This window comes from Tenrec ecaudatus, chromosome Y (assembly GCF_050624435.1).
Source record: "Tenrec ecaudatus isolate mTenEca1 chromosome Y, mTenEca1.hap1, whole genome shotgun sequence".
Taxonomy (NCBI): Eukaryota; Metazoa; Chordata; class Mammalia; order Afrosoricida; family Tenrecidae; genus Tenrec; species Tenrec ecaudatus.
In genome coordinates, this window is record NC_134549.1 from 16,747,726 (window position 1) to 16,768,561 (window position 20,836).

Sequence of the window (20,836 nt, forward strand, 5' to 3'; positions counted from 1 at the left end):
CTCTGTTGTGCATCAGGTCGCTGGGAGTCAGCACTGACCCACTGGCACCTGACAACAAAAACAACATGGTTACAAAGGAGATGACAAGGGCTGATGCGTGCCATGCCTCCATGGAGAATCACCGTAGCTCCGAGTTCTTTCCATTATCTGAGAAAGAGAGCTGCGAAGAGAGGAAGGGAAGGGCAAAGCATGAAGAGAACAAAGAGTAGATGGGGGAGCGGGCAGCGGGGAAGGAGGGAGAAAAAGAAGGCAGGAAGGGGTAAAGGAGAAGGAAACAACGTCCTGAAGTCATCTTTTGTCTAAAGATTGACATGTATTTAGACAACCTGGGAGAACAGATGGTCTTTCCCGACATTTTTCATGTCCTGATGTGTTTATTCGCCTCTAGGTGAACCCCCTGAAGATATTTGTCACAAAGGTAATATGGATGTTTGCAATGTGTGGTTTAATAGGCAGTTGCATGTAATTCATTGGCCATCACGTTAAATCAACGGTCTAGCCTTCAGGGAATTCCACACCCTCACATCTACTGTCCAATCAGCCACCATCAGGATCCTTGGATGTGCCTCTCAGCAACCTGATGCTTCCCTCCATACATGTCCTGAAAGTATTTACTCAAGTCAACCTCAATACCAGGAAATGGGCTTCCTTGAAGTTCAAATGTGTTTGCTTTCCTTAATAAACTCTTTCAGGGAGTGGGGAAAGGAGAGGGAGGGGGAAAAAAAAAGAGGATCTGATGCAAGGGGCTTAAGTGGACAGCAAATGCCTTGAGAATGATTGGGGCAGGGAATGTATGGATGTGCTTTATACAATTGATGTATGTATATGTGTGGATTGTGGTAAGAGTTGTATGAGTCCCTAATAAAATGTAAAAAAAGAAAAGAGGAGAAAAAAATCATTAGGGCAAAGACTGTACAGATGTGCTTTATACAATTGATGTATGTATATGTATGAACTGTGATAAGAATTGTATGAGCCCCAATATATTGTTAAAATTAAAAAAAAAAGAACTAGAAAAAAAAAATAGACTCTTTCTCAGCTTTCTCTCAGGTAAGTGTACATGTCCCTAACCATCTAGGAAAGCTACACCGTGAGCAAGTGTTGGTTGCATGTATTTTATAACCTTGAATTTCTGGTTCTCTTCACCTTTAGGTGCTACGTACAAATGAGGAACCCCTTTGGTCTTCTTCTTCCATAAACACTGACCCACTCATAAACACAAAGGGGCAGTTCTGCTGTCGCACGGGGCTACGATGAATCAGAATTGATTCAATAGCTGCAGTGGGTTTGCCCATTTTTATATATTAAGATGCAGGTATCTGGTCATGCAATGGGTTCAATATGTTTCTCTCTTCTACAATCAGCTTGGGGAACTAGGGAGTTATGTTTTTTCTAATTGATTCTATTGCTTTGCTGTGCATAGTTTAAATTTAAAGGGTTAGTCAAGGACGCTAAGCCACTCTGTTCTAAAGAGACGGAGACCAAATAACCAATGATACAGTGTAGAGGGTCAAGCACTTCAGCAGAAGCAGAGGCCAGAAGGAAGAATGGAAATTCCAAGCAGAGGGGCAAAGTGCTAATGTGTTGTGAGGATTGTCTTCCAAGTCACCCAATGTGTAGTGTTTGTTAGCTGAGGAATCAATTTGCTCTTTCCACAGGAAATACTTGGTTTAGTGTCTTATTGTATTATTTGTTATATAAATATTTCAAGAACTTTCCTGTGTAGGCTGAGCACTTTTGAGGTAACATGGCCCACAGTGAGCTAGGAGGAGTAGACCAGGAACTGAAGAGGCCGGACAACTCTTCTTGCTAATGATTGAAGTATTGAATTGTCTGACACATGAATTATGTGCCAATGAAATTTTAAGAAAGAAAAAAAAAGGGTGGGGGAAGAACATCTCAGGGGAGGCAGTGGGAACGGCTCCACAACTTGAAGAACATCACTGTTGTCCCTCAGTGGGTCACAGAGACATTGTGACATGGGCATATGGTCTGCTGGGCACAGTCTCAAGAACAATGAGTTAATAAACAAACAAACAAACAAATGAACGTACCCTCAATCTTTGCTGCATATATAGTCTCAAGAATTAAGAGACATATTCACAGAAGCTTTAGTTAGATGTTGGAAACCTTAAGTGTAATAACTCCTTCCAAGACAGAATAAAAACAAGTTTTCCACTACATCTAGGGATATTCTAAGTCAGGAAGGGGGTGGGCAATGCCATTGAGATGAACCTCCGGTGATTTCCCATGATCCATAACAGAGGGATGGGAAGAACCTCGTTACCAAACAGAGTACATTGGAGAAATGCCTACAGGTGATGCAAGGGATAAAACTGACTTGAATCTTTGGAACCTACCCAGACTAACACACATACTTTGGACATGTTGTCATGAGAGACCAGGACCTGGAAAGGGCCTCAGGCATGGTAAAGTAGAGGGGCTGTGAAGGAGAGGAAGACCTGGAAGAAGATGGATTGTCACTGGCTGTAACACTGGGCTCCGGCACAGGAATGATGGCGAGGAATAGGAGGAGGGCCCATGACTTGTTCTAGGATGCAGGGAGATGCCGTAGGGTGTAACCTCCTCAAAGCCATGTCCCATGAACAGTAGCTTGTTTCTCTGGTGGTTATGAAACCTTCCCTGAACGTCATACTCCCGTGTTCATCTAAATGGAGGATGCTTTAGATCTGACTTTTCTTTCTAAACCATTTCATTGGAAGTGAATACAGAGATCATATTCCACAGTTAAACCGCATCAGGCAGTATTGTACAATTGCTGCAACTATCAGTTTTAAGACTTTATCTTCTTGAACTCCTTGATATCAGATGTCTTTTACTTCCCGCCATTCCTACCCCCTCTGTACCACCCCTCCACCACCACCAACTTATCCCACTTGCTGTCCCATAGTCCACCACTGCAGGGCATCATATACTGAACAAGAGACAAACACATACACCAATTCAAGAGGGTCACTCCCAATGACCAAACATATCTGTGATAAACCCCAACATGAACAAAGAAATAGAAAATGATGAAAATTAGACCAGACTCAGTGTGGATCAGAGTGTGGATCAACGGACAAGGTTTGAACCATTCAAGTCAGGTTTATCCCTTATATCACCTATAGGCATCTGTCCAATGCACTCTGTTTTATAACCAGGTTCTTCCCATTCCCCCGGATTTCCTGTTTCCAGTTCCTATCTGTACCAGAGTACAGCCTCTGGTCTAGCTGGATTTGTAAAGTAGAATTGGGATCATGATCGTAGAAAGGTGGAGGGTGAAGAAAGCATTAAAGAACTAGAGGAAAGTTGTATGTTTCACCAGTACTACACTGCAGCCTGACGGCTCGTCTCCTCCCTGTGACCCTTCTGTAAGAGGTTGCCCAGTTGCCTACAGATGGGCTTTGGGTTCCCACTCTCTGTATTCTCTTTCATTCACATTTATAGGATTTTTGTGTGTGTGTGTTCTTTGGTGCCTGATACCTGATCCAATTGACACCTCGTAACCACACAGACTGGTGTACTTCTTCCATTTGGGGTTTGTTGCTTCTGAGCTAGATGGCCACTTGTTTACCTTCCAGCCTTTAATACCCCAGACACTGTATCTTTTGATAGCCGGGCACCATCAGCTTTCTTCACATTTGCTTATGCACCCGCTTTGTCTTCAGCGATCCCGTCGTCGGGAAGGTGAGCACCATGAATGCCAGTTCAATAGAACAAAGTCTTCTACTTGCAGTATTATTTTACAGCCCACAATTCAAATGCATCCATTCTTCTTTCGTGTTCTTTATTCAATGCCCAACTTTCACAGGCACCCGAGGCAGTTAGGAGCCCTAGTAGCAGGACGGTTTTACATTCACCTGTGACACGAAAGACCCAGAGTTTGAAATCACCAACAGCTCCTCAGGAGAAAGGCAGGATTTTCTGCTTCCATAAAGAGTTACAGGCTTGGAAACTCACAGGATGAAGTTCCTCCCCATGTGATAAAGGTGCTTAGAGTCAGCACCAATACCATGGCAGTTAGTATGAGACACAAAGAAACATGACCTGGGTGAGGCCATGAGAAAGCTATATATGATAACTGTGTCTTGTGTGAACTGCAAAACACACTCCTTGTCACACTCGAGTGTCAAGGATCTGTTTTCTTTATGTTGTATTTTTGCCATGAAGAAGGGTTCTAACTTCCTTGGCATAGTTTGAACTGTAGCAGAGATCAGGTTGATTAGAGAAACTCAGAAGTTTGCTCTGTGAGCACGAGGCAGAAGGAAACTGAGTTTTGCTTCCTCAAAACTACTCAGAAAACAGCAGGGAAAGTCAAGCAATGTATAGACCTTAAATTAAGTGTCAAAGTCACTTCAAAAAGAACCTTCAAATACAATGCTGTCTGTGATAGGATTATATGTATCCATAATCAATGACTTCTAATCAAGGCAACTATTATTCAAATTTATGCACCAAACACAAAGGCTTCTCCTGAAGAAGTTGAAAAATTCTATCAACATCCTCAATCAGAAAATGATCAAACATGCAATTAAGATGCATTATTAGCGACAGGAATACAAATTAAAGCGAAGGAACAGTACTTGGAAACTATGACCTTGGTGCTAGAAGCTAATCTGAAGATGCAACAATATAATTTTGCAAGAGCGATAGCCTGTCCATTGCAAACACCTTACGCACAGGATCACTGAGGGTCGGAACCGACTGATGGCCCCTAACAACAACTGTATGAAAATGCACTGTGGGCCATGGTCACAGGACCAAAGGTATTAACTTATTCCAGTGGAAGATTAACTCTAGTCTGGAAGCCAGAGTGACACAAGGGACTCCTGTCTCCATATCAAGCCATGTTGTAGGAGCTTTACACGGAGAAGACATTTCTGGTTCTGCATGAGTGGCTCAGAGGAGACACTGAGAAGACAGTGACAAGTGCAGGTTCTTCCCACCACAGAGGTCAGACCCACAGACAACACTGCAGATCCACAGAGGGACGCCAAGACGATGACCACCAGCAAGTCCCTCACTGGCTTTGAGGCAAAAGTGACCCCAAAGACCAGGGTTTTCCTCCTCAGAGTTGGCACTTCCATCACTCGATCTCTCTCGGGATTCATGGCACAGACATTTCTGTCTTTCCACAAGTAACTTGGAGGAAAAGAGTTAGGGCTAAAAGTGTTTTTTTTTTTTTTTTGAGAGGTCAAGGAGAAAGAATGATTTGCACGCAGTCTAGTGGTCCTTAAAGAATTGCCAACCAGGATGTTTACTGTTGCTGGACCTCTACAGCAGGTTACCTTCTACAGGCTCCTCAAAAGGACGACAAGTGACCAACAGGCAAGATGAAGATTCTTCTCCTGACGCTGGGACTCGCCCTCACCTGCGCTGGCCTGCACTCTCTGCCTGAAGAACAACTCTCAATGGTAATGAGGACAGCCCAGCACAGGGGGGTCTTCTTTTGTGCACGTGTGTGTTGCTCTGAGGGATTGTCTTGGTGTTTCCAAATTTGTGGACCTGGACCTTCACCTGTAACTCCCCAAACCACACTCCTTCGATTTATTGGGTATTGATAAGTTTCTAGCACCAATCCCCACAAGAGAATGCTGATGCAGGACGCCTTGATGTCTTGCTCTACAGAACTGCTCTAGAGTTTTGTGTGGCTGATTTTTTAGCAGTAGTTAACTTGGACTTTCTGGTGGGGTGTCTCCTTCTGGGCAGTCTGTCCGGCAATTCTCTGGTTTGAATGGAGTGCTGAAACATGGACACCATCAGGAGCATCATGCTGCGTGTCTACTTTCTCCCTCTGTACTACACATGAAATGACAGCGTGGATGTGAGTTGAACACAGTATGTGATGAAACAGTGTAAACTGCTACAGGGATTTCTCACTTTTGTTTCCTCTCATGGCATTGTGTTTGTTGTTATTGTTTTCACAAGCTTCCTATATGCAACACACGCAGGTTTAGCTGTAATGCAAGTGGTGGGTGCCATTGCTGTAGATGATGTTCACGAAAGAGAGTCCTATGCCAACATTTCTTACTGATGTTTCTTTTACATACACCTGTACATGGCCTCTACCAACCCAAACAAGACAATGGAAGGTGATGAATTCGACATTAGAAGGCGTGAGATCAAGTATTTACCAGCCAGTGGGCTCATGAGTTTTGGATTCTATATCAAGTAAGTAAATGGGATGAAAATGAACACGGCAATCTGGTTAACAAGGGAGATTCTACCTTCCTTGGTTGCAGAGAAATCTCAGGGCTCTGGGTGGTGGGTGGGCTTTCAGGAGTCTCTGGAGTTGGAAATTTAGGAGCTACTTTTTAGGGGGTGGAGAAGCTAAAGCCTCCCTTGGAATGAACTCACCAATATTGGAGGGAGACACACGAAGAGTTCCCTCAAATCCTGACGTTTCCAATGGAATCCTTCATCTTCACTTTCAAAACACCTATGAAACTTCCGGAACCTGAAGCGGATTTCAAAGCTGTGAGCAGAGCATGAAAACATGAAAACACAACATAACATCTCTCCAGAAAACTGACCCCTGGCTACTTTGAATATGCTGCTGTGTGAGTGGGTGGGGCTTGGGTGGAGGCTGGCATAGGACAAGTTGTCTAGAGAAATAAATCCAATGACACTCACACGTTCATGCGACAGAGCTTGAGATCAACAAGCAATCTCACACCCACAGAACGCATCCCAGCCCAGTCCTACTCACTCAGACCAACAATGAGAGGCAAACCAGGGCCCCTGTCACCCCCACATAGCTGCAGGGTGTGGATGCAGAAAGGTGATGTGGACTGCAGGCAGATCACAGGCCAGTGGGTGTAGAGTCACCTAGATGCAAGGTCAGTGGAGACGTGACAGGCTACTCATAGGTGTCAGCAAAGGGTGGACCAGATGGGGCCATCCCTGAAGGCCGAGTCCCGGCAATCAGAAAGGTGAAGTCCCTGGGAGAGGGAAGGGGAGAGAGAAATGTAGGTTCTCGGTTTCCCCTGCTTATCAGAATCCGGTGCACAGAAGCTATGGAGGACAGTAGGAGCCCAAGGTCCATTAGTGGAAATACATAGGAAATAAATCTCCAGAGAATTCTCTCGATCTACAGTTGAGCAATGGAGGGAAGTGGTTACTAAATAGAGTGCTTTGGAGGGATGACTATAGATCAAAAGAATAACTCTGATTTGAACAGTTAAAATTCTATCAGATTCCCGCCACCCCACCCCCACCCCCCAAGATGCATGCTGCACCTAATTTGGTTTCTAAATTTTTCGGAAGTTTTCATTTGTATTTTTATGTTTGGCTTTTGTTTTCTAATTAGGGTGTATCTCAGAGGTGTAATGTCATTGGTGATGTGTGATACGCTGCTTCTTTTTTGGGTATATGAAAACCAGGATTGACGTACGTATAGAGACAGCAAGTTGAATATTGCTTTTGGGAGGAGATGGTTAGAGGGGTGGTGATTGGGAGAAGGGGAGATGAGGTCAAGGGTTCAATGTACAGAAAGAATATTTGGAAACTGATTGTGGGAGCAATCGTGCAATTCCGCTTGACGTCACAGAAGTATGGAATGCTACAGTATATGCACTAAATTAAAAACGAGAGAGCCACACCTCCAAGGAAGCAGTGTCCAGCTGTGACCTGATTGACAGCAGGAATTCCACCTTAGATGCCACATGTCCACGTGGATGTAAAATTCACAATCACAGGGTAGAAATGCTTTCATGTCCTCAAGGATGATTGATAACGTGACTGGTATTTTTGGCTTCTTGGGAAATCTTGTTCAGATCCATAAACTGATGATGGAATTTGGGTGGAGTTTCTATAGGAAACTTAAGATGAGGGATAGAGGGTACATTGACGTTTCGGGATTGTGGCAGTCTCATAGGAATGAACGGATTATACCTGGGATACCACAGGTGTGGAATGCCTTTGGAGGAGGAATTGAATTTTCAAGTTAGGAAGTAAGAAGAGGGGAAGGAATGATTCTGTTCTGGAACACTCAGGTGTATTAAAAAAAGGAAATACTTAACACCTCTTTGTTCAGCAAATGTGGGAGAGTCCTTGGTAGCTACAGGATGGAGCAAGATTACCATATCAGGTCAGAGTTCTCCAGAAGGAGGAGGTAGAGTTTATTGTAAAGATTACTGTCTGCTGGTGACTGGGTTTGGACGTGGCAGGTGGCTACATTCTCTTTCTGATCATGTTCCTGTGTGAAGACTGGGGCACACAATGCAGTCAAAAACCACATAAAAGACCATTCCTGAAAATTGTGTAAATAAGAAACAATGAGTTCTTAAATCTAACATAGAAAAGAGAGCTAAAGAGGAAAGGTTTCGGACTTGTGTTGGTTTGATACATATAAAGAGCTAGTTTTTCACTTTGAAATGAACTCCTGAAAATTTTTTTTGGAGTGCAGAATTTTTTTTAATCTTTTTTCTGTATCTGTGGCACTGTTGGACACACACACACACACAGAGGGAGAGAAAGAGAGAGAGAAAGAGAGAAAGAGAGAGAGAAAAACGTTGAATGATGAAAACCAACCAGCATTGAAAACATCATGAACAAAGGCTGTGACAATGAGTTAAGGTGGCTCTGGTTACACAGCTTGGTGATGGTCACAGAATTTTCCAGCAGAATAATCATATGTTGATTGTTATTCCTTTTGCTTAAATTAGAAGGGAAAAAAAGGCGGGATGAAAATGATATCATTTTCCTTGTCATGTTGAGACTGTATGATTCCTACTACTTTTAAATCCTCTTCACAGGTGGGATACTAGTTTTAAGCAATTTGCCAAGGTTCAGTTTTTTCCCAGCAATATGAATTATCCTTGTAAGGTTCACATTTCAGTGGTGACAATTATCTGTCCCCCTGTAAGCAACATCACCCTGAACATGCATCAGTGTGTCTGCAGCCCACAGAGGAAGGTGGTGCTCTCTGTTGATCCATGGAGTCACTGGTGACCATGCTGATGGTGTCACTTAGCGGTTCTACAGTTGTCACATAATGGAACAGGCCCGCAGAGTCACACCTTGTTTGATTTCACTCGGTCTTGCTACATCTCGCCAGCTGCTTTTTATTCCAAACGGAAGGTCTTTGGTAACTCCATGAAACTGTACAGATGCTGTTTTCTAGACAAGGGGGCTATGCGGACATTGTTGATGCATGCAAGGCCAGGCATGAAATCCTAGTCATGCAGGTTATGTATTGAATGGTTTTATTACATTTATCAATTCAACTGACAATGTTTTCTGTTCTAGGTTTAAAGGGCAATGCCTTCCCCGTTATATGTACAGAGAAAAGTAGACAATGGATTTGTTGGTATTGGTAAGTACCACCCAGGTGTTTCTGTAGGAAAGGGAGTGTTGAGGGTGGATCGATGGCCAATCTTTCTGACAAGGACTCTGGAGATCTAAATTTGCTTCTGCTAACCATCAGAGGTAAAACCAGGTACAATCCCCTGAATTTTCCAAGCACTTTAATTTGTTATGCAAGGAGATAAAATGATATTACATTAAGAGCCCCTTGAAACTTTGAATATTACCAGGAGAAACTAAAAACAAATGCTTACACTTTTTTCACGTCAGTCATGGGCAGAGGGCAAGGTTCTGAGCCTGTTAAAAACAACCTGAAGAATTAAAGCCTAATGGATCCAGCTTGGGTATTGATACCAAGGTATCTAGTCAAGAGCAGAGTAGATTTTCAAAGCAACCGGAATCAATCATTCAAGGTATAAGTCGATTCCCATAAGACTGGAGGAAACTACATTAGTCTCCACGACTCTTTCTCCAAGTCAGATATTCGGTTACAAATCAGGTGGCTGTTGGTCCAGATTTCTTCCCTTCATTTTGTCAGTTTGTTTTTTCTTAATGTTTTAATGGTCCTGAAGATTATTCTGCATTTTCAGTGGCCAAGAGTCTAAATATTTGATGAAAATTGAGTAGCAGCACACTGAAATGGAAATAACAAACTAATAAATGAAATGATGCGCCCCATTCGTTGGCCTACAAATCGATTTTCTCTCTCCCCTCTGTAACGGTTATCCTTTTCATATACTCTCACTCAAAGCTTCAGCATCTCTTGGATATCAATCTACAGATTAGCGCATCACCAGTAAATCAATCTATTGCTATTGAGTCATCGCTGACTCATAGTGACCCTCTGCAGGATGTCTGAGTCTTTGTAAATATTTCTAAGAGCACTCAGCCTCATTCTTCTCATGAGGAGTGCTTGAGTGGTTGGAACTACCAACTTTGCCATTCAGAGTCCAAAGCTCACTTAACATCACCATCTTGGCTACTCAGATACTTATGTCCCTATCCATAATTTCACTTGAAGGGGCTTCAAAAACTTGGTGGGGGAAAAATTCCATGAGCTTTTGATTTCATCCCCTCCACCAACTTTTCTTTTTTAATCGTTTTATTGGGGGCTCGTACAACTCTTTTCACAATCCATCCATCCACCCATTGTGTCAAGCACATTTGCACATTTCTTGCCATCATCCTCAAAACATTTACTTTCTGCTTGAGCCCTTGGTTTCAGTTCCTCTCCCCGCCCCCTCACTCTACTCCCCTGTCCAAGAACCTTTGATAATTTATTATTATTATTTTGTCATATCTTACACTGTCTGACGTCTCCCTTGACCCACTTTTCTGTTGACTCTAACTTTTCAAGTCCCTTCTGAAATATGGTGGTGGTAGTTAGGCTTCACTAAATTGATTCTGACACTAAGATGATTCTGACTCCTCATGGCAACTCTGTGAGGTGCAGTGGGAATGCCCCTAGACGTCTATAGACAATCACTTTGAGTCCTTCGTCTTTGCAATGCCAGAACTAATTAGGTATATGTTTTATTCGCTTATTTATTTTCCTCCAAGGTCCAGTGAACAAAACGTTGGAACCTGTCCATGTCACAGAAGATGTTTTGATAATGCTGTATAAACTTATGGATGCACTTGGAGGATTTAGCAATTCACCTGGACTTTTGGTAAGTATCAGCTCTACCCCTCAAAGAAGGTATCACCCTCTCCCTCATCAGTGATTCTAGTCAGAACAGTGGCAGGGTGCAGTATCACATAACAGTTTATTCATAAGGACCCCAACTTGTGGTGATCAATCCATCTGCTCAAGTACCAACCACTGTGCTTCTCTTGGTTTTCAGAGGATGGCATTTTGGATGTAGATCACTAGTTGTCTGTCCCAAGGCCCCTCTGGGACAACCATGTGGATCGCTCCTCCCTTGGTTCTAAAGCTTTACCAATTGTCATGGAGACAACTACAGTCCCAGGTCCCCTTCTGAGAGCAAGGTAGAAATGAGACCCCTAGGACTTTCCAGAATGCATGACCTTTAAAAACAGAGAATCAAGCCATTTTCCCAAGGCGTCACCACCAACAACCAAAAGCAAACCCACAGCCATTGTCATGAGGCTGATTCCAACTCCTAACAGCCAGATGAGACATAGCACCTTAACCATTTACATCATCTAGGATTGTGTGGACCCACCAAAGGATGTATTCTACTGAAAACCTGCCTCATCTGTATAGTCACAATTTCTCATGGAAACTTTCCGCTCTCTATATGCCGCATTTCAGCAAGAAACACTTCTGTGTCCAAGGAAGACTTTGACAACTTCTTGGATGTTCTCAGAGAAGAGGACATTCCTGAGAAAAACCTCGTCCATGTCATTGAACGAGGAAATGCAGCCAGACTCTTCCATGCATTTCTATTTGACCTGGCAGGTAAGCATAATTTCAGGTAACACATCAATCTCATTTAAATTCTTTCTAAGCAAATCATTTGTTATGAGCTCCAGTATTTACACAGACTCCTCAGTGTTATTAATATCGCCTGATGATCTCTTTCCCACTTGTCTTTTTTGTTCTTCTCCACAGACAATTGTCCTAACCCTTTTCCAATGTTGCCAAGAACCCTTTCCATGACTCAGACATTTTGAGGGTAAGTTACCATGAGCAGTGTCCATCGCTGCCCTTCCCAACCAGGTAAGGATCTCCCACAGGGTTTTCACATGGGCTGTAGGTGCGGAGGTGGGTAAGGGTCGGGTTGCTAGGCAGAAGATTAGCACTTGGCAACCGTGACCTGCTCCATGGGAGGAGGGGGAGGTTGCTGCTCCCACAGAGTTCCAGCCTCAGAGACCCACAGTGGAGGCTCCAGTCTGGCCTGTACGTTCCTGGTGGAGTCAGCACCAATTGGATGAGAGGTTATGGTCTGGGGTTTGGTAATCCTTCAGTAGCTGTTTTATTCTTGGTTCTCCAAAAGTATGCACCCAGATGACATTTCCTGATTGATGGTCCCCCTGCCATCGATTCAATCCTGAATCGTGTTAATGTTGTGGATAGATGCCATCACGTTGTCCGTGACTCACCGTGACCCAATGCACAGCACAAGGAGACACTGGCCAGTTCTGTACCGTCCTCATGATTTTTAAATCAGTTACAGCCTATCGTTGCAGCTACTCTGTCAATCTTTCTGGTTACAGGTCTACCTCTTTTTTCTGACCCTCTACTTTAGCAGGCAGGACGACCTTCCTCAGGAAATGATCTAAAACCCCCACAGTGGTCCTGTCCCGGTTTCTCTGGGTGTAAATCTTTAGGTGTTAAATGTCTAACTGCAACTCCACACCAGTTTCTTTCTATAACTTGTTGCCCTGAATTCTATTCCAAACCTGGGGAAGCAGGAAAATAAGTAAAAATGCCTCAGAACCTCTCTTTGTCTGCTTACAGAAGCTAAGTGCCCCATCGCTCCTAGCAGAGGGGCTGGTTGGTTCAAACAGCTGACATTTCAGTTCCCAGAAAACAACTTATCCAAGTACCATCAGGCTCTCTAATTCAATATTGGTTCCTCTTTTTAAAAAAACAGTAGTGTTTCAGATTAGGATGTGTTATCTCATTGAGTTAGGTGTATACACGTGGCCAAGATGTCTGGAATCACAAAACCGCTGCTTCCACCATCTCCATACCCTTGGAATCATTCCTAGTGGACATTCACCTGTTTTAGAGACAGACCTTATTAGATTCCATGCGAGAAAGTATAAAATTCTTTTACCTGACAGATACTCAAATCCAGACACCCAACTACCCATGAGCCTCTTTCAAGATCAGCCTGACAACACCCTGCCCTGGTTTTTCTCCCCCACACAAGGTAACTGCATGGAGGCCACAGGCCTCCCTTCCCCGGGGAACCAGAGTCACCAGTAGGAAGAGCTCCCTCTACGTTCCTCTGCAGCTCATCTTCTCCTCCTAGAAGACAGGTGGTCTCCCCCACCTCACCTTTCTCGGTGTCCCCTCCTCTCTGTGTGGTGTCCCTAAATAATTACTTCAATAAAATTATTTGCTATGCACATGATTCCCGTGTTTCCTTGCAGAGAAGGGACTGAACTTGAGGCTCAGTAGATGTCCACATTCAATAGACTTTTCCAGGCAAGTATGTCTCTGGTGTAAGGGATGGCCCTTGGGAGACAAGGTTGGTTGGGATGGAGAGAGAATTCAGAGAACCGGCCAGCTCAATAGGTCAAAGGGTCTAAGCCATCATGAGCAAATATTTACTGTGTGGATGTGACGCATATCTGTGTCCCAGATCTCAGTAGAGCATTGTGTTCATCACAGGGTGACGAAAAAACTTGACCGAATGTTCATGGTGGATGAGAGAGCCTCCTATGAATGTACTCACTAATCAGATACTCTCTCTGCTATTATACAACTCTTCTGTTTGAAATTACATGGGGAATATGTTACGCTCTAGTAGAGGGTCAGTAGTAATCAATAATGAGAACACATCTGAGGCCTCAATCAAAACCTGCGCTTTACACCCATTGTCTTCTAGTCATTCCAATGCACAGGGACGACCAGGGACAGAGCAGACGTGACCATGAGGGTGGACAACTCTTCTACTCAATAAACAAGAAAGAGAAAGTATTAGGTTGGAAAGTGTTGGTTTAATCCCTTAAAAGACTAAACTGCATTTGCTAGTGATTTGTGTCTATGTTTCAAGCATTTAACACACTTAGGACACAGTCAGACTGTCCAATGTTAAGCATGAAGTACACACAGTAGAAGACAAAATAGATGAGAGAGACTTTCTGGAACTATGAAATTGAAGTGCATCCCAAACCCTCACCATCAGATGAAATGGAGATCCCATGGACTTAGAACTAATTTTAACAAGAGCACAGCAGACAAGAGCCAAATCTCTAAAACTATATAACACTAAAACACCTCAAATCAGAAATTACAATGAAAAAGTGGGCAAAGGACAGGAACAGACAGTTCACCAAAATGTCATCGAATGGCTAACAAAATGAACAAAATGCTCACAATCATTCACCATCTGGAAGATTCAAATTGAAGCAACCATGAGGTATCACCTTACACCAACAATGAGAACCTGATTATAAACCACGGGAGCAACAAATGCTGGGGAGTGCAGGATGAGATTGGAACTCTCTTCTGTGCCCGTGGGACTCTTACGTCCACTGTAAAGACGTACAGCCACTCTGGAAAGTGATATGGAGACACTTCAAATTACTGAGAACAGAAGCTCTGAGGAACCTGCAATACCTCTGCTGATTGTAGCCCCAAAGAACTAAGAGTGATCACATGAACAGACAGCATGACCTCCCCTGATCACTTCAGCACTGGTCACCGAGCAAGACGAGGCAACAGGTCAAATACAATCAGGAGAAGAATGATTCAAAACAACATCTGGTGCATGCAAAATAGAGTATTGTTCATCATTGAAAAACTTAACAGACGAGGAGAACATGGGGCTGAGTGAAGGCAGTCTGTCACAAAAGAAAGATATTGTATGAGACCAGAGACTGTCAAACGAAAGAGAACAGGCTGTAGAGGTTTCCAGGGACAGGAAGGGAAAGACGGAGAGATGAAGAAATGCACAAGAGGTTGACAGGTACTGATGGGGTGAAAGGATGAACAGAGATACCTAAGAGGGAGAAGAGACAATGGCGTGGGTGGCAGAATCTCAGTGGACTGAGGGATGGTTTAAACTGCTATATACAGAGCGGATGGTCTACAATGTAAACCACCCCTCACCTAATTCACAATAGAAAATTCACTTAAAAATTACTCGTGTTCTTATAACCCAAATATTTCTGAAGAATCATTTATGCTAAAGTACTGCTGACACTTCCATGATAATAACTTACTGTATAAACCAAGGAAAAGCCCCTGAAAATCAAACATTGTTCTTAATAGTAAATCAAATTTCTCCCTAATAAACTTCATTATTATGAAAAACAATATAAAATGTCACAGGCTCAAAAATCTCCAGCTGGCCAGGTTCTGGTCAACTCAATGTGGACTGCCTCACTCACACTGCACAAGGTGCCATTAGACCGCCTTGCTTTTAGACCATGGGCTCGTCTCACCAATACTCAGCAAGCCTAGCACCCTTGTACTAGGTCATGAAGCTTAGACCAGTCACTCAGCTGTCATCTTCTACCCCCTCTCCCCCCGTAAACCAAGTCCACAAGTGTCAGTGGCAAACTTGACCTCTTTATTGCTGCATTTCTCCCACTTCCACTCAACAAGTGGATCCATGTGGTTACCTAGCAAGCATTTCAGCCTGCTCACAGGCTCCCTGTAAGGGTCGCAGCTTGATGCCCTCAACTGGAGCCACTAAAGAGGCAAATAAGCTCACTGGAAACAGGGCACATACCCACTTCCTGTGGGACATTACTGACAAGGAGCCTGGTGGAGCTGCGTTGATGAAGCCAGAGCCCTGGAGCTGGAGGAGTCACATGGGGCCTCATGCCAGCTCAGCAATGCTTCCACAGCCAATGGATCCACTACTTTCTACCCACTGGCCTCTGCTATTCCTGCATTCCACGCCATTGCATGTCTTTCATGAGTCTGAAGGGGAACTTAAAGATTGGTATCAGAAATATGGTCTAATATCGGGCTTATTGACATGATCTGGACTGGGATGTTTTAATATGTAATTATACTTTCTATAAAACATTTGCTTATATACATGTCTATGAACTTGTAACTCATCAACCCGACTATTACAAAGAGAGAGAGATGAGAGAGAGAGAGAAAGGATGATGATTACTAGGGGTTAGGGAGAAGACAAAAATGAAGTATTCAGGAAGGACAAGGATATAGAGAAGAAAAAACAAAGTCCTGAAGTCACCCATTGTCCAAAGATTGACATGAAATTCGGCACCTTGGGAGACCAGATAGTCTGTCTCAACTTTATTTACACCCTCCTGTTTATTCTCCTCCAGGTGAACACTCTGAAGTTAGTTGCCTTCAGTAGTTGCAACATCAATGTTTGCAGTGTATGATTTAATAGGCAGATAAGTGTAATTCATTGACAATCATGTTGACTCATGGGTCTAGGCTCCATGGAATGCCACACCCTCACATATACTATCAAGATTACACCCAGAAAACTCAATGGGCGTAGTCTACTGTCCAATCAGTCAGCATTAGGATACACACGCCTACTGTGCTGTCTGCCTCCTTGGATGTGTCTCTCAGCTCCCTGAAGCTTCCCTTCATTAATTTCCTGAAAGTCTTTACTCAAGTTAATCTCAAGACCAGGAAATGGGCTTGAAGTTCAAGTGTGTTTACTTTCCTGAAGGTATTCATTCCACGTTTCGCTCTAGTAACTCCAGGTCTCCTAACCCTTTAGGAAAGCTCTGCAGTGAGGACGTTTTAGTTGCATGTATTTGATATCCTTTGATTTCTGATTCTGTTCACCTTTAGGTGCTACCTACGAATGAGGAACCCCATTGGTTTTCGTCTTCCATAAAGACTGACAAACTCAGAAACACAAAGGAGCAGTTCTGCTGTTGCGCAGGGCGACGATGAGTCAGAATTGACTAAATAGCTGCCATGAGTTTGCCCCCTTTTTATTTTCAGATGTATGTGTCTAGTCATGCAACAGGTTCAATATTTTTCATAGTTCTACAATCAGCTTGTGAAATTAGGGAGGTACTTTTAAAAATTGCTTCCATTGTTTTACTTTGCATAGGTTACTTTGAATGGGATAGTCAAGGACACCAAGCCACTTGCTACAAAAGACTGAGACCAAATAACCAATGGTGCAGTCTAGAAGGTCAAGCACTTCAGAAAAAGCAGAGGTCGGAAATTATAATCAGAAAGGAACAGTGATGTTGCCTTAAAGACTGTAATTCAAGTCACCAAATGTGTAGGGTTTGTTGGCTGGTAAATCACTCTGCTCTCTCCACAGCGAATCCTTGGTTTGGTTTCTTATTGTATCATTTTAGTTACATAAATATTTCAAGAGCCTCCTGGTGTAGGCCAAATGCTTCTGAGGTAATGTGGGCCACAGTGAACTAGGAGGAGACCAGGAATTGAGGAGGCCGTGAGCGGGTGCAAATGGGGGAGGAACAGCCCAGGGGAGGACAGTGGGAATGGCCCCACAACTTGAAGAACATCCTCTCTGTCCCTCAGTGGGTCACACAGATGTTGTGACGTTGCCCTATGCTCTGATGGGCACATTATCACGAACAAGAAAAGACAAAGAAAGCCCCCACAGTAAAAAAAAAAGGAAAGCCCCCACAGTCTGTTTGCTGCATTTATATTCTCAAGAATTGACTAATATTATCACAGAAGGGTGAGAGAATTAGCCTAATGTTAATTGGAATATCTATGAGAGAGTAAAATTAAGATTTAGTGAGCTCTACTTTACCAAGCCTGATACCCTTCTCCAGCGCCTGGTCTCTCATGCCAGCAAGCCCAAAGTATGTGTGTTAGTGTGGGTAGACGAGAGAAGCAAATACAGAGACACTCATAGGAGAGAGTTTTACATAAAAAGAGTAATTTTATATTATGAAAAAAATCCCAGTCCAGTCCAGATCAAGTCCATATGTCTCGGACATTAACCCCTTATTTCCATTACCAGTCTGCAATTTCCTCTTCAGATGCATGCAACGCATGCAATGGTGCCGAGTGCATTAAGATCACAGGCGAGTGACTGGAAATTGTGGGTCCAGTGGCAGTGGAAGCATCTATGCTGATTTGGGTCTACACAGGCTCCTCCAGCTCCAAGGCTCGGGCTGCCATCAGTGTAGCTCCATGTGGCTTGTCAAAAGGAATGTCTCCCTCCCATGGAGAAAAAGCAGAGGTCGCCCACCTGCAGGAGAAAGACGGAAGTTCCCAGAATTCTCAGAAGGCCTTGCACACACAGATGCCTCATTGGCTATGGCCTGATTGACAGTATAGATCCCACCCCTTCTCAATTTGACAGATCACGTACCTGGCATAGTATGTAGAAAGATATCTCACCACCCTTGCATCTACAGAGCACTCTGGCCATATTTCCAACACAGATCTGTGTCCTTTTAGCAGTCCATGTTACTGCAGTATTCTTTGACAGCCCACAATTCATATGAATCAGTTCTTCTTTGGTCTTCCTTATTCAATGTTCAACTTGTTCATAACAATGCCTTCTTTTAACAACAAGAATGACCATACACACCCTGACTTCCCCAGCTGGAATACACAGAAATCAGGTTGAGGACACCTGTGGGAAGAGACGATAAAGAAGCTCAACATGAGCAGCTAAAACCTGGCCAGGGTCTGGCTATGGAAGAGAACCTCAGTTACTCATATGCAAGTTCAGGCTGCAGCTGAAGAAAATTCAAACAAATCTAGGAGAGCCAGAATGCGACCTGAAGTCTGTCCCACCTGAATATCACGAACATCTCAAGAAGATATTTGTTGCACTGGAAGCTCAGGCCAGCAGGACTGATAAGCTGTGGTAGAACCTCTGGAACACCGTTCGTGAAGAAAGCAAAAGTTCATTAAAAAAGAAATGGAAGAAACTATCAGAGGGGATGTCAGAAGAGACTCTGAAGTTGCTCTTAACAGTGGAGTAGCTACACAAACGGAGGAAATGATGAAGTCACAGAGTAAGAGCGAACACTGCCAACGGAAGCTCAATAAAACAATGGAAAGTATTTTAATGAAATGTGCAAGGCCTACAGTTAGCAAACCAAAAGGGACGGACACGCTCAGCATAACTGAAACTGAAAGAACTCAGGAAAAATGTCAAGACTTTATTTACAACGTTGAACCATTCTATGAGCAAAATAGTGAGTGACGCAGGAAGCATCAATTGGAGGTGGGAAGAATACACAGAATCAGACATAAAATTATCAAGGGATCTTAAAGGAGGGAGGGCTGGAAAAGACAGGGAAAATAAGGAGCTGATACCAAGGGCTTAAGTAGAGTGTGTCGTGAGATGTACAAATGTGCTTGACACAATGGGTGGATAGCTGGATTGGTGATAAGAGTTGTTCGAGCCCCCAATAAAATGACTTTAAAAAAAATACAAAGAGCTCTTTATCTGCCATTTCCAGAGGGAGCACAGGAGTAGGAACCAACGGGATTGGAGGAAGACGTTCAAGCTGCACTGAAAGCATTAGCCCATGACCAGGCTCCAGGAAAGGGGAGAGCACCAACTGAAATGTTTCAACAACTCAATAAAGCTCTGAAAGTACTTACTTGTCCATGCCCGGAAATTTGGGAGGCAGCAACTTGGCCAACTGACTGGAAGAGATCCAATATTGTACCCATCCCCAAGAAAGGTGACCCAACCGAATGCTCACACAGTAGAACGATGTCATTGGGGGCACAAGCATGTGCAATGTTGCTGAAGATCATCCAACAATGGTTGAGTGTACAGCACTGCACTGACAGGGGAGCTGCAGCGGGATTCAGAAGAGGGTGTGAAATGAGGGATTATCATTGCTGATGGCAAATGCTTATTGGGTCAAGGTAGATAATTCCAGAAGATGTTCACTGGTGTTTCATTGACTATGCAGACATTCAAGTGAGTGGATCGTAAGAAACTTTGGATCACCTTGAGAAGAATGGGAATTCCGAAACAGCGTGTTGTGCTTAGGGAGTTGTGCCCACAAGACAAGAGCACGCGGCACGCTTGCCTGACATTCATGAAGGCAGTGTGTCTTGGGTGTATCCCTTCACACTACATTTCAATTTGTATGCCAAGCAAATAATCAGAGAAGCAAGATCATATGAAGAAAGAGGCATCAGGACTGGAGAAGGCTTCTGAACAAGCTGGCTTGCTTAGAGGGAGCAGGAGCTGAAATGCTTTCTTATGAAGATCAAGGATTGCATCCTCCAATGCAGATTACAACTCAGTGTCGAGAAGACCAAAATGTTCACAGCTGAACTAATAGCTAACATCGTGATAAAGGGTGAAAATAAATGGAAACTGTGAAGGATTTTGTCTTGTTTGGATCTACAACCAATGGCTGGAAGCAGCAACAAGAGAGGAAAAGACTTATTGCATCAGGTGTACTTGCTGCACAAGGTGCTGAAAAGCAAAGATGTTACTTTGCAAACTAAGGTGCACCTGACCCAAGCCATGGTATTTCCAATGACCTCTTTTGCCTGTGAAAGTTTGAAAGAGGAGGACCACAGGTGAAGTGATGCATTTCCATCGGGTTACTCTTGAGAGTATCACAGACTCCAGAAGACAAACAAGTTTATCTTGCAAGAAGTAAGGCCAGAGTGCTCCTTAAAGTCAAGGGTGGCAAGAATTCCTCTTACTGACTGGAAATGCTATCAGGAGAGACCAATCCCCGGATAAAGACAACACACTCGTTAAAGTAGCTGGGCAGAGAAAGAGAGGAAGCCCCTAGTAAGATGGACTGATGCAGAGTCCACAACAATGCACTCACACCAAGGACTGTGTGAATGGCACAGGGCCCGGTGCTGCTGCCTTCTCTTACGCACAGGATCGCTGAGGGTCGGAACCGACTGACGGCCCCTAACAACATCTGTATGAAAATGCATTGTGGGCCACAGTCC

General features: G+C 43.7%; 1 long non-coding RNA gene across 11 annotated transcripts in view; it reads right to left on the reverse strand.

The window, feature by feature from the left end:
* Positions 1-20,836, reverse strand: part of LOC142435610 (uncharacterized) — a 68,946-nt gene that overhangs the window by 38,835 nt on the left and 9,275 nt on the right. For 3 of the 11 annotated variants that reach the window (XR_012781586.1, XR_012781584.1, XR_012781585.1), the window contains exon 4: positions 6,361-6,460. The exons of 4 other annotated variants lie outside the window; for them this stretch is intronic. This is a non-coding gene — a long non-coding RNA (uncharacterized LOC142435610). Of the gene's footprint in view, positions 1-6,360; positions 6,479-8,500; positions 12,999-17,799; positions 18,132-18,254; positions 18,522-20,836 lie in introns of those variants that run through there. 4 more of the 11 variants (XR_012781582.1, XR_012781592.1, XR_012781589.1 and 1 more) reach the window with 4 other exon arrangements.